This window comes from Myxine glutinosa, chromosome 14 (genome assembly GCF_964187855.1).
Source record: "Myxine glutinosa chromosome 14, kmMyxGlut1.1, whole genome shotgun sequence".
In the NCBI taxonomy this organism is placed as follows: Eukaryota; Metazoa; Chordata; class Myxini; order Myxiniformes; family Myxinidae; genus Myxine; species Myxine glutinosa.
Window position 1 is genome coordinate 23966958 of NC_136274.1, and position 15347 is coordinate 23982304.

The following is a 15347-nucleotide window of genomic DNA, read 5'->3' on the forward strand; positions in this document are numbered from 1 at the left end:
GTCTCGGTCTTGTTTCACATGTTATGAGGTGTTTATAACCGATGATGTGGTCTCGGTCTTGTTTGACATGTTATGAGGTGTTTGTAACCGAAGATGTGGTCTCGGTCTTGTTTCACATGTTATGAGGTGCTTATAACTGAAAATGTGGTCTCGGTCTTGTTTCACATGTTATGAGGTGTTTATAACCGAAGATGTGGTCTCGGTCTTGTTTCACATGTTATGAGGCATTTATTACCGAAGATGTCGTCTCTGTCTTGTTTCACATGTTATGAGGCGTTTTCACCGAAGATGTGGTCTCGGTCTTGTTTCACATGTTATGAGGCGTTTTTAACCGAAGATGTGGTCTCGGTCTTGTTTCACATGTTATGAGGCGTTTATAACCGAAGACGTGGTCTCGGTCTTGTTTCACATGTTATGAGGTGTTTATAACCGAAGATGTGGTCTCGGTCTTGTTTCACATGTTATGAGGTGCTTATAACTGAAAATGTGGTCTCGGTCTTGTTTCACATGTTATGAGGTGTTTATAACCGATGATGTGGTATCGGTCTTGTTTGACATGTTATGAGGTGTTTATAACCGAAGATGTGGTCTCGGTCTTGTTTCACATGTTATGAGGTGCTTATAACTGAAAATGTGGTCTCGGTTTTGTTTCACATGTTATGAGGTGTTTATAACCGAAGATGTGGTCTCGGTCTTGTTTCACATGTTATGAGGTGTTTATAACCGATGATGTGGTCTCGGTCTTGTTTCACATGTTATGAGGTGTTTATAACCGATGATGTGGTCTCGGTCTTGTTTCACATGTTATGAGGTGTTTATAACCATAGATGTGGTCTCGGTCTTGTTTCACATGTTATGAGGCGTTTTCACCGAAGATGTGGTCTCGGTCTTGTTTCACATGTTATGAGGCGTTTTTAACCGAAGATGTGGTCTCTGTCTTGTTTCACATGTTATGAGGCGTTTATAACCGAAGATGTGGTCTCGGTCTTGTTTCACATGCTATGAGGCGTTTATAACCGAAGATGTGGTCTCGGTCTTGTTTCACATGTTATGAGGCATTTATTACCGAAGATGTGGTCTCGGTCTTGTTTCACATGTTATGAGGCATTTATAACCGAATATGTGGTCTCGGTCTTGTTTCACATGTTATGAGGTGCTTATAACTGAAAATGTGGTCTCGGTCTTGTTTCACATGTTATGAGGTGTTTATAACCGATGATGTGGTATCGGTCTTGTTTGACATGTTATGAGGTGTTTATAACCGAAGATGTGGTCTCGGTCTTGTTTCACATGTTATGAGGTGCTTATAACTGAAAATGTGGTCTCGGTTTTGTTTCACATGTTATGAGGTGTTTATAACCGAAGATGTGGTCTCAGTCTTGTTTCACATGTTATGAGGCGTTTTTAACCGAAGATGTGGTCTCGGTCTTGTTTCACATGTTATGAGGCGTTTATAACCGAAGACGTGGTCTCGGTCTTGTTTCACATGTTATGAGGTGTTTATAACCGAAGATGTGGTCTCGGTCTTGTTTCACATGTTATGAGGTGCTTATAACTGAAAATGTGGTCTCAGTCTTGTTTCACATGTTATGAGGTGTTTATAACCGATGATGTGGTCTCGGTCTTGTTTGACATGTTATGAGGTATTTATAACCGAAGATGTGGTCTCGGTCTTGTTTCACATGTTATGAGGTGCTTATAACTGAAAATGTGGTCTCGGTTTTGTTTCACATGTTATGAGGTGTTTATAACCGAAGATGTGGTCTCGGTCTTGTTTCACATGTTATGAGGTGTTTATAACCGATGATGTGGTCTCGGTCTTGTTTCACATGTTATGAGGTGTTTATAACCGATGATGTGGTCTCGGTCTTGTTTCACATGTTATGAGGTGTTTATAACCGTAGATGTGGTCTCGGTCTTGTTTCACATGTTATGAGGCGTTTTCACCGAAGATGTGGTCTCGGTCTTGTTTCACATGTTATGAGGCGTTTTTAACCGAAGATGTGGTCTCTGTCTTGTTTCACATGTTATGAGGCGTTTATAACCAAAGATGTGGTCTCGGTCTTGTTTCACATGCTATGAGGCGTTTATAACCGAAGATGTGGTCTCGGTCTTGTTTCACATGTTATGAGGCATTTATTACCGAAGATGTGGTCTCAGTCTTGTTTCACATGTTATGAGGCGTTTATAACCGAAGATGTGGTCTCGGTCTTGTTTCACATGTTATGAGGTGTTTATAACCGAAGATGTGGTCTCAGTCTTGTTTCACATGTTATGAGGCGTTTATAACCGAAGATGTGGTCTCGGTCTTGTTTCACATGTTATGAGGTGTTTATAACAAGATGTGGTCTCGGTCTTGTTTCACATGTTATGAGGTGTTTATAACTGAAGATGTGGTCTCGGTCTTGTTTCACATGTTATGAGGTGTTTATAACCGAAGATGTGGTCTCGGTCTTGTTTCACATGTTATGACGCATTTATTACCGAAGATGTGGTCTCTGTCTTGTTTCACATGTTATGAGGCGTTTTCACCGAAGATGTGGTCTCGGTCTTGTTTCACATGTTATGAGGCGTTTTTAACCGAAGATGTGGTCTCGGTCTTGTTTCACATGTTATGAGGCGTTTATAACCGAAGACGTGGTCTCGGTCTTGTTTCACATGTTATGAGGTGTTTATAACCGAAGATGTGGTCTCGGTCTTGTTTCACATGTTATGAGGTGTTTATAACTGAACATGTGGTCTCGGTCTTGTTTCACATGTTATGAGGTGTTTATAACCGATGATGTGGTCTCGGTCTTGTTTGACATGTTATGAGGTGTTTATAACCGAAGATGTGGTCTCGGTCTTGTTTCACATGTTATGAGGTGCTTATAACTGAAAATGTGGTCTCGGTCTTGTTTCACATGTTATGAGGTGTTTATAACCGAAGATGTGGTCTCGGTCTTGTTTCACATGTTATGAGGCATTTATTACCGAAGATGTCGTCTCTGTCTTGTTTCACATGTTATGAGGCGTTTTCACCAAAGATGTGGTCTCGGTCTTGTTTCACATGTTATGAGGTGTTTATAACCGAAGATGTGGTCTCGGTCTTGTTTCACATGTTATGAGGCGTTTTTAACCGAAGATGTGGTCTCGGTCGTGTTTCACATGTTATGAGGTGTTTATAACCGAAGATGTGGTCTCGGTCTTGTTTCACATGTTATGAGGTGTTTATAACTGAAGATGTGGTCTCGGTCTTGTTTCACATGTTATGAGGTGTTTATAACTGAAGATGTGGTCTCGATCGTGTTTCACATGTTATGAGGTGTTTATAACCGAAGATGTAGTCTCGGTCTCGTTTCACATGTTATGAGGCGTTTTAGCCGAAGATATGGTCTCGGTCTTGTTTCACATGTTATGAGGCGTTTTTAACCGAAGATGTGGTCTCGGTCTTTTTTCACATGTTATGAGGCGTTCATAACTGAAGATGTGGTCTCGGTCTTGTTTCACATGCTATGAGGCATTTATAACCGAAGATGTGGTCTCGGTCTTGTTTCACATGTTATGAGGCATTTATTACCGAAGATGTGGTCTCTGTCTTGTTTCACATGTTATGAGGCGTTTTCACCGAAGATGTGGTCTCGGTCTTGTTTCACATGTTATGAGGCGTTTTTAACCGAAGATGTGGTCTCGGTCTTGTTTCACATGTTATGAGGCGTTTATAACCGAAGACGTGGTCTCGGTCTTGTTTCACATGTTATGAGGTGTTTATAACCGAAGATGTGTTCTCGGTCTTGTTTCACATGTTATGAGGTGCTTATAACTGAACATGTGGTCTCGGTCTTGTTTCACATGTTATGAGGTGTTTATAACCGATGATGTGGTCTCGGTCTTGTTTGACATGTTATGAGGTGTTTGTAACCGAAGATGTGGTCTCGGTCTTGTTTCACATGTTATGAGGTGCTTATAACTGAAAATGTGGTCTCGGTCTTGTTTCACATGTTATGAGGTGTTTATAACCGATGATGTGGTCTCGGTCTTGTTTGACATGTTATGAGGTGTTTGTAACCGAAGATGTGGTCTCGGTCTTGTTTCACATGTTATGAGGTGCTTATAACTGAAAATGTGGTCTCGGTCTTGTTTCACATGTTATGAGGTGTTTATAACCGAAGATGTGGTCTCGGTCTTGTTTCACATGTTATGAGGCATTTATTACCGAAGATGTCGTCTCTGTCTTGTTTCACATGTTATGAGGCGTTTTCACCGAAGATGTGGTCTCGGTCTTGTTTCACATGTTATGAGGCGTTTTTAACCGAAGATGTGGTCTCGGTCTTGTTTCACATGTTATGAGGCGTTTATAACCGAAGACGTGGTCTCGGTCTTGTTTCACATGTTATGAGGTGTTTATAACCGAAGATGTGGTCTCGGTCTTGTTTCACATGTTATGAGGTGCTTATAACTGAAAATGTGGTCTCGGTCTTGTTTCACATGTTATGAGGTGTTTATAACCGATGATGTGGTATCGGTCTTGTTTGACATGTTATGAGGTGTTTATAACCGAAGATGTGGTCTCGGTCTTGTTTCACATGTTATGAGGTGCTTATAACTGAAAATGTGGTCTCGGTTTTGTTTCACATGTTATGAGGTGTTTATAACCGAAGATGTGGTCTCGGTCTTGTTTCACATGTTATGAGGTGTTTATAACCGATGATGTGGTCTCGGTCTTGTTTCACATGTTATGAGGTGTTTATAACCGATGATGTGGTCTCGGTCTTGTTTCACATGTTATGAGGTGTTTATAACCATAGATGTGGTCTCGGTCTTGTTTCACATGTTATGAGGCGTTTTCACCGAAGATGTGGTCTCGGTCTTGTTTCACATGTTATGAGGCGTTTTTAACCGAAGATGTGGTCTCTGTCTTGTTTCACATGTTATGAGGCGTTTATAACCGAAGATGTGGTCTCGGTCTTGTTTCACATGCTATGAGGCGTTTATAACCGAAGATGTGGTCTCGGTCTTGTTTCACATGTTATGAGGCATTTATTACCGAAGATGTGGTCTCGGTCTTGTTTCACATGTTATGAGGCATTTATAACCGAATATGTGGTCTCGGTCTTGTTTCACATGTTATGAGGTGCTTATAACTGAAAATGTGGTCTCGGTCTTGTTTCACATGTTATGAGGTGTTTATAACCGATGATGTGGTATCGGTCTTGTTTGACATGTTATGAGGTGTTTATAACCGAAGATGTGGTCTCGGTCTTGTTTCACATGTTATGAGGTGCTTATAACTGAAAATGTGGTCTCGGTTTTGTTTCACATGTTATGAGGTGTTTTTTACCGAAGATGTGGTCTCAGTCTTGTTTCACATGTTATGAGGCGTTTTTAACCGAAGATGTGGTCTCGGTCTTGTTTCACATGTTATGAGGCGTTTATAACCGAAGACGTGGTCTCGGTCTTGTTTCACATGTTATGAGGTGTTTATAACCGAAGATGTGGTCTCGGTCTTGTTTCACATGTTATGAGGTGCTTATAACTGAAAATGTGGTCTCGGTCTTGTTTCACATGTTATGAGGTGTTTATAACCGATGATGTGGTCTCGGTCTTGTTTGACATGTTATGAGGTATTTATAACCGAAGATGTGGTCTCGGTCTTGTTTCACATGTTATGAGGTGCTTATAACTGAAAATGTGGTCTCGGTTTTGTTTCACATGTTATGAGGTGTTTATAACCGAAGATGTGGTCTCGGTCTTGTTTCACATGTTATGAGGTGTTTATAACCGATGATGTGGTCTCGGTCTTGTTTCACATGTTATGAGGTGTTTATAACCGATGATGTGGTCTCGGTCTTGTTTCACATGTTATGAGGTGTTTATAACCGTAGATGTGGTCTCGGTCTTGTTTCACATGTTATGAGGCGTTTTCACCGAAGATGTGGTCTCGGTCTTGTTTCACATGTTATGAGGCGTTTTTAACCGAAGATGTGGTCTCTGTCTTGTTTCACATGTTATGAGGCGTTTATAACCAAAGATGTGGTCTCGGTCTTGTTTCACATGCTATGAGGCGTTTATAACCGAAGATGTGGTCTCGGTCTTGTTTCACATGTTATGAGGCATTTATTACCGAAGATGTGGTCTCAGTCTTGTTTCACATGTTATGAGGCGTTTATAACCGAAGATGTGGTCTCGGTCTTGTTTCACATGTTATGAGGTGTTTATAACCGAAGATGTGGTCTCAGTCTTGTTTCACATGTTATGAGGCGTTTATAACCGAAGATGTGGTCTCGGTCTTGTTTCACATGTTATGAGGTGTTTATAACAAGATGTGGTCTCGGTCTTGTTTCACATGTTATGAGGTGTTTATAACTGAAGATGTGGTCTCGGTCTTGTTTCACATGTTATGAGGTGTTTATAACCGAAGATGTGGTCTCGGTCTTGTTTCACATGTTATGACGCATTTATTACCGAAGATGTGGTCTCTGTCTTGTTTCACATGTTATGAGGCGTTTTCACCGAAGATGTGGTCTCGGTCTTGTTTCACATGTTATGAGGCGTTTTTAACCGAAGATGTGGTCTCGGTCTTGTTTCACATGTTATGAGGCGTTTATAACCGAAGACGTGGTCTCGGTCTTGTTTCACATGTTATGAGGTGTTTATAACCGAAGATGTGGTCTCGGTCTTGTTTCACATGTTATGAGGTGTTTATAACTGAACATGTGGTCTCGGTCTTGTTTCACATGTTATGAGGTGTTTATAACCGATGATGTGGTCTCGGTCTTGTTTGACATGTTATGAGGTGTTTATAACCGAAGATGTGGTCTCGGTCTTGTTTCACATGTTATGAGGTGCTTATAACTGAAAATGTGGTCTCGGTCTTGTTTCACATGTTATGAGGTGTTTATAACCGAAGATGTGGTCTCGGTCTTGTTTCACATGTTATGAGGCATTTATTACCGAAGATGTCGTCTCTGTCTTGTTTCACATGTTATGAGGCGTTTTCACCAAAGATGTGGTCTCGGTCTTGTTTCACATGTTATGAGGTGTTTATAACCGAAGATGTGGTCTCGGTCTTGTTTCACATGTTATGAGGCGTTTTTAACCGAAGATGTGGTCTCGGTCGTGTTTCACATGTTATGAGGTGTTTATAACCGAAGATGTGGTCTCGGTCTTGTTTCACATGTTATGAGGTGTTTATAACTGAAGATGTGGTCTCGGTCTTGTTTCACATGTTATGAGGTGTTTATAACTGAAGATGTGGTCTCGATCGTGTTTCACATGTTATGAGGTGTTTATAACCGAAGATGTAGTCTCGGTCTCGTTTCACATGTTATGAGGCGTTTTAGCCGAAGATATGGTCTCGGTCTTGTTTCACATGTTATGAGGCGTTTTTAACCGAAGATGTGGTCTCGGTCTTTTTTCACATGTTATGAGGCGTTCATAACTGAAGATGTGGTCTCGGTCTTGTTTCACATGCTATGAGGCATTTATAACCGAAGATGTGGTCTCGGTCTTGTTTCACATGTTATGAGGCATTTATTACCGAAGATGTGGTCTCTGTCTTGTTTCACATGTTATGAGGCGTTTTCACCGAAGATGTGGTCTCGGTCTTGTTTCACATGTTATGAGGCGTTTTTAACCGAAGATGTGGTCTCGGTCTTGTTTCACATGTTATGAGGCGTTTATAACCGAAGACGTGGTCTCGGTCTTGTTTCACATGTTATGAGGTGTTTATAACCGAAGATGTGTTCTCGGTCTTGTTTCACATGTTATGAGGTGCTTATAACTGAACATGTGGTCTCGGTCTTGTTTCACATGTTATGAGGTGTTTATAACCGATGATGTGGTCTCGGTCTTGTTTGACATGTTATGAGGTGTTTGTAACCGAAGATGTGGTCTCGGTCTTGTTTCACATGTTATGAGGTGCTTATAACTGAAAATGTGGTCTCGGTCTTGTTTCACATGTTATGAGGTGTTTATAACCGAAGATGTGGTCTCGGTCTTGTTTCACATGTTATGAGGCATTTATTACCGAAGATGTCGTCTCTGTCTTGTTTCACATGTTATGAGGCGTTTTCACCGAAGATGTGGTCTCGGTCTTGTTTCACATGTTATGAGGCGTTTATAACCGAAGACGTGGTCTCGGTCTTGTTTCACATGTTATGAGGTGTTTATAACCGAAGATGTGGTCTCGGTCTTGTTTCACATGTTATGAGGTGCTTATTACTGAAAATGTGGTCTCGGTCTTGTTTCACATGTTATGAGGTGTTTATAACCGATGATGTGGTCTCGGTCTTGTTTGACATGTTATGAGGTGTTTATAACCGAAGATGTGGTCTCGGTCTTGTTTCACATGTTATGAGGTGCTTATAACTGAAAATGTGGTCTCGGTTTTGTTTCACATGTTATGAGGTGTTTATAACCGAAGATGTGGTCTCGGTCTTGTTTCACATGTTATGAGGTGTTTATAACTGATGATGTGGTCTCGGTCTTGTTTCACATGTTATGAGGTGTTTATAACCGATGATGTGGTCTCGGTCTTGTTTCACATGTTATGAGGTGTTTATAACCGTAGATGTGGTCTCGGTCTTGTTTCACATGTTATGAGGCGTTTTCACCGAAGATGTGGTCTCGGTCTTGTTTCACATGTTATGAGGCGTTTTTAACCGAAGATGTGGTCTCTGTCTTGTTTCACATGTTATGAGGCGTTTATAACCGAAGATGTGGTCTCGGTCTTGTTTCACATGCTATGAGGCGTTTATAACCGAAGATGTGGTCTCGGTCTTGTTTCACATGTTATGAGGCATTTATTACCGAAGATGTGGTCTCAGTCTTGTTTCACATGTTATGAGGCGTTTATAACCGAAGATGTGGTCTCGGTCTTGTTTCACATGTTATGAGGTGTTTATAACCGAAGATGTGGTCTCAGTCTTGTTTCACATGTTATGAGGCGTTTATAACCGAAGATGTGGTCTCGGTCTTGTTTCACATGTTATGAGGTGTTTATAACAAGATGTGGTCTCGGTCTTGTTTCACATGTTATGAGGGGTTTATAACTGAAGATGTGGTCTCGGTCTTGTTTCACATGTTATGAGGTGTTTATAACCGAAGATGTGGTCTCGGTCTTGTTTCACATGTTATGAGGCATTCATTACCGAAGATGTGGTCTCTGTCTTGTTTCACATGTTATGAGGCGTTTTCACCGAAGATGTGGTCTCGGTCTTGTTTCACATGTTATGAGGTGTTTATAACTGAAGATGTGGTCTCGGTCTTGTTTCACATGTTATGAGGCGTTTTAACCGAAGATGTGGTCTCGGTCTTGTTTCACATGTTATGAGGCGTTTTTAACCGAAGATGTGGTCTCTGTCTTGTTTCACATGTTATGAGGCGTTTATAACCGAAGATGTGGTCTCGGTCTTGTTTCACATGTTATGAGGAATTTATTACCGAAGATGTGGTCTCAGTCTTGTTTCACATGTTATGAGGCGTTTATAACCGAAGATGTGGTCTCGGTCTTGTTTCACATGCTATGAGGCGTTTATAACCGAAGATGTGGTCTCGGTCTTGTTTCACATGTTATGAGGTGTTTATAACCAAAGATGTGGTCTCAGTCTTGTTTCACATGTTATGAGGCGTTTATAACTGAAGATGTGGTCTCGGTCTTGTTTCACATGTTATGAGGTGTTTATAACCGAAGATGTGGTCTCGGTCTTGTTTCACATGTTATGAGGTGTTTATAACTGAAGATGTGGTCTCGGTCTTGTTTCACATGTTATGAGGCGTTTTAACCGAAGATGTGGTCTCGGTGTTGTTTCACATGTTATGAGGAGTTTTTAACCGAAGATGTGGTCTCTGTCTTGTTTCACATGTTATGAGGCGTTTATAACCGAAGATGTGGTCTCGGTCTTGTTTCACATGCTATGAGGCGTTTATAACCGAAGATGTGGTCTCGGTCTTGTTTCACATGTTATGAGGCATTTATTACCGAAGATGTGGTCTCGGTCTTGTTTCACATGTTATGAGGCATTTATAACCGAATATGTGGTCTCGGTCTTGTTTCACATGTTATGAGGTGCTTATAACTGAAAATGTGGTCTCGGTCTTGTTTCACATGTTATGAGGTGTTTATAACCGATGATGTGGTATCGGTCTTGTTTGACATGTTATGAGGTGTTTATAACCGAAGATGTGGTCTCGGTCTTGTTTCACATGTTATGAGGTGCTTATAACTGAAAATGTGGTCTCGGTTTTGTTTCACATGTTATGAGGTGTTTATAACCGAAGATGTGGTCTCGGTCTTGTTTCACATGTTATGAGGTGTTTATAACCGATGATGTGGTCTCGGTCTTGTTTCACATGTTATGAGGTGTTTATAACCGATGATGTGGTCTCGGTCTTGTTTCACATGTTATGAGGTGTTTATAACCATAGATGTGGTCTCGGTCTTGTTTCACATGTTATGAGGCGTTTTCACCGAAGATGTGGTCTCGGTCTTGTTTCACATGTTATGAGGCGTTTTTAACCGAAGATGTGGTCTCTGTCTTGTTTCACATGTTATGAGGCGTTTATAACCGAAGATGTGGTCTCGGTCTTGTTTCACATGCTATGAGGCGTTTATAACCGAAGATGTGGTCTCGGTCTTGTTTCACATGTTATGAGGAATTTATTACCGAAGATGTGGTCTCAGTCTTGTTTCACATGTTATGAGGCGTTTATAACCGAAGATGTGGTCTCGGTCTTGTTTCACATGTTATGAGGTGTTTATAACCAAAGATGTGGTCTCGGTCTTGTTTCACATGTTATGAGGTGTTTATAACTGAAGATGTGGTCTCGGTCTTGTTTCACATGTTATGAGGTGTTTATAACCGAAGATGTGGTCTCGGTCTTGTTTCACATGTTATGAGGCATTTATTACCGAAGATGTGGTCTCTGTCTTGTTTCACATGTTATGAGGCGTTTTCACCGAAGATGTGGTCTCGGTCTTGTTTCACATGTTATGAGGCGTTTTTAACCGAAGATGTGGTCTCGGTCTTGTTTCACATGTTATGAGGCGTTTATAACCGAAGACGTGGTCTCGGTCTTGTTTCACATGTTATGAGGTGTTTATAACCGAAGATGTGGTCTCGGTCTTGTTTCACATGTTATGAGGTGTTTATAACTGAACATGTGGTCTCGGTCTTGTTTCACATGTTATGAGGTGTTTATAACCGATGATGTGGTCTCGGTCTTGTTTGACATGTTATGAGGTGTTTATAACCGAAGATGTGGTCTCGGTCTTGTTTCACATGTTATGAGGTGCTTATAACTGAAAATGTGGTCTCGGTCTTGTTTCACATGTTATGAGGTGTTTATAACCGAAGATGTGGTCTCGGTCTTGTTTCACATGTTATGAGGCATTTATTACCGAAGATGTCGTCTCTGTCTTGTTTCACATGTTATGAGGCGTTTTCACCAAAGATGTTGTCTCGGTCTTGTTTCACATGTTATGAGGTGTTTATAACCGAAGATGTGGTCTCGGTCTTGTTTCACATGTTATGAGGTGTTTATAACCGAAGATGTGGTCTCGGTCTTGTTTCACATGTTATGAGGCATTTATTACCGAAGATGTGGTCTCAGTCTTGTTTCACATGTTATGAGGTGTTTATAACCGAAGATGTGGTCTCGGTCTTGTTTCACATGTTATGAGGCGTTTTTAACCGAAGATGTGGTCTCGGTCTTGTTTCACATGTTATGAGGCGTTTATAACCAATGATGTGGTCTCAGTCTTGTTTCACATGTTATGAGGTGTTTATAACCGAAGATGTGGTCTCAGTCTTGTTTCACATGTAATGAGGTGTTTATAACCGATGATGTGGTCTCGGTCTTGTTTCACATGTTATGAGGTGTTTATAACCGATGATGTGGTCTCGGTCTTGTTTCACATGTTATGAGGTGTTTATAACCGAAGATGTGGTCTTGATCTTGTTTCACATGTTATGAGGTGTTTATAACCGAAGATGTGGTCTCGGTCGTGTTTCACATGTTATGAGGTGTTTATAACCGAAGATGTGGTCTCGGTCTTGTTTCACATGTTATGAGGTGTTTATAACCGAAGATGTGGTCTCGGTCTTGTTTCACATGTTATGAGGTGTTTATAACTGAAGATGTGGTCTCGGTCTTGTTTCACATGTTATGAGGTGTTTATAACTGAAGATGTGGTCTCGGTCTTGTTTCACATGTTATGAGGTGTTTATAACTGAAGATGTGGTCTCGATCGTGTTTCACATGTTATGAGGTGCTTATAACTGAACATGTGGTCTCGGTCTTGTTTCACATGTTATGAGGTGTTTATAACCGATGATGTGGTCTCGGTCTTGTTTGACATGTTATGAGGTGTTTGTAACCGAAGATGTGGTCTCGGTCTTGTTTCACATGTTATGAGGTGCTTAGAACTGAAAATGTGGTCTCGGTCTTGTTTCACATGTTATGAGGTGTTTATAACCGAAGATGTGGTCTCGGTCTTGTTTCACATGTTATGAGGCATTTAATACCGAAGATGTCGTCTCTGTCTTGTTTCACATGTTATGAGGCGTTTTCACCGAAGATGTGGTCTCGGTCTTGTTTCACATGTTATGAGGCGTTTTTAACCGAAGATGTGGTCTCGGTCTTGTTTCACATGTTATGAGGCGTATATAACCGAAGACGTGGTCTCGGTCTTGTTTCACATGTTATGAGGTGTTTATAACTGAAGATGTGGTCTCGGTCTTGTTTCACATGTTATGAGGTGCTTATAACTGAAAATGTGGTCTCGGTCTTGTTTCACATGTTATGAGGTGTTTATAACCGATGATGTGGTCTCGGTCTTGTTTGACATGTTATGAGGTGTTTATAACCGAAGATGTGGTCTCGGTCTTGTTTCACATGTTATGAGGTGCTTATAACTGAAAATGTGGTCTCGGTTTTGTTTCACATGTTATGAGGTGTTTATAACCGAAGATGTGGTCTCGGTCTTGTTTCACATGTTATGAGGTGTTTATAACCGATGATGTGGTCTCGGTCTTGTTTCACATGTTATGAGGTGTTTATAACCGATGATGTGGTCTCGGTCTTGTTTCACATGTTATGAGGTGTTTATAACCGTAGATGTGGTCTCGGTCTTGTTTCACATGTTATGAGGCATTTTCACCGAAGATGTGGTCTCGGTCTTGTTTCACATGTTATGAGGCGTTTTTAACCGAAGATGTGGTCTCTGTCTTGTTTCACATGTTATGAGGCGTTTATAACCGAAGATGTGGTCTCGGTCTTGTTTCACATGCTATGAGGCGTTTATAACCGAAGATGTGGTCTCGGTCTTGTTTCACATGTTATGAGGCATTTATTACCGAAGATGTGGTCTCAGTCTTGTTTCACATGTTATGAGGCGTTTATAACCGAAGATGTGGTCTCGGTCTTGTTTCACATGTTATGAGGTGTTTATAACCGAAGATGTGGTCTCAGTCTTGTTTCACATGTTATGAGGCGTTTATAACCGAGGATGTGGTCTCGGTCTTGTTTCACATGTTATGAGGTGTTTATAACAAGATGTGGTCTCGGTCTTGTTTCACATGTTATGAGGTGTTTATAACTGAAGATGTGGTCTCGGTCTTGTTTCACATGTTATGAGGTGTTTATAACCGAAGATGTGGTCTCGGTCTTGTTTCACATGTTATGAGGCGTTTATAACCGAAGACGTGGTCTCGGTCTTGTTTCACATGTTATGAGGTGTTTATAACCGAAGATGTGGTCTCGGTCTTGTTTCACATGTTATGAGGTGTTTATAACTGAACATGTGGTCTCGGTCTTGTTTCACATGTTATGAGGTGTTTATAACCGATGATGTGGTCTCGGTCTTGTTTGACATGTTATGAGGTGTTTATAACCGAAGATGTGGTCTCGGTCTTGTTTCACATGTTATGAGGTGCTTATAACTGAAAATGTGGTCTCGGTCTTGTTTCACATGTTATGAGGTGTTTATAACCGAAGATGTGGTCTCGGTCTTGTTTCACATGTTATGAGGCATTTATTACCGAAGATGTCGTCTCTGTCTTGTTTCACATGTTATGAGGCGTTTTCACCAAAGATGTGGTCTCGGTCTTGTTTCACATGTTATGAGGTGTTTATAACCGAAGATGTGGTCTCGGTCTTGTTTCACATGTTATGAGGCGTTTTTAACCGAAGATGTGGTCTCGGTCGTGTTTCACATGTTATGAGGTGTTTATAACCGAAGATGTGGTCTCGGTCTTGTTTCACATGTTATGAGGTGTTTATAACTGAAGATGTGGTCTCGGTCTTGTTTCACATGTTATGAGGTGTTTATAACTGAAGATGTGGTCTCGATCGTGTTTCACATGTTATGAGGTGTTTATAACCGAAGATGTAGTCTCGGTCTCGTTTCACATGTTATGAGGCGTTTTAGCCGAAGATGTGGTCTCGGTCTTGTTTCACATGTTATGAGGCGTTTTTAACCGAAGATGTGGTCTCGGTCTTTTTTCACATGTTATGAGGCGTTCATAACTGAAGATGTGGTCTCGGTCTTGTTTCACATGCTATGAGGCATTTATAACCGAAGATGTGGTCTCGGTCTTGTTTCACATGTTATGAGGCATTTATTACCGAAGATGTGGTCTCTGTCTTGTTTCACATGTTATGAGGCGTTTTCACCGAAGATGTGGTCTTGGTCTTGTTTCACATGTTATGAGGCGTTTTTAACCGAAGATGTGGTCTCGGTCTTGTTTCACATGTTATGAGGCGTTTATAACCGAAGACGTGGTCTCGGTCTTGTTTCACATGTTATGAGGTGTTTATAACCGAAGATGTGTTCTCGGTCTTGTTTCACATGTTATGAGGTGCTTATAACTGAACATGTGGTCTCGGTCTTGTTTCACATGTTATGAGGTGTTTATAACCGATGATGTGGTCTCGGTCTTGTTTGACATGTTATGAGGTGTTTGTAACCGAAGATGTGGTCTCGGTCTTGTTTCACATGTTATGAGGTGCTTATAACTGAAAATGTGGTCTCGGTCTTGTTTCACATGTTATGAGGTGTTTATAACCGAAGATGTGGTCTCGGTCTTGTTTCACATGTTATGAGGCATTTATTACCGAAGATGTCGTCTCTGTCTTGTTTCACATGTTATGAGGCGTTTTCACCGAAGATGTGGTCTCGGTCTTGTTTCACATGTTATGAGGCGTTTTTAACCGAAGATGTGGTCTCGGTCTTGTTTCACATGTTATGAGGCGTTTATAACCGAAGACGTGGTCTCGGTCTTGTTTCACATGTTATGAGGTGTTTATAACCGAAGATGTGGTCTCGGTCTTGTTTCACATGTTATGAGGTGCTTATAACTGAAAAT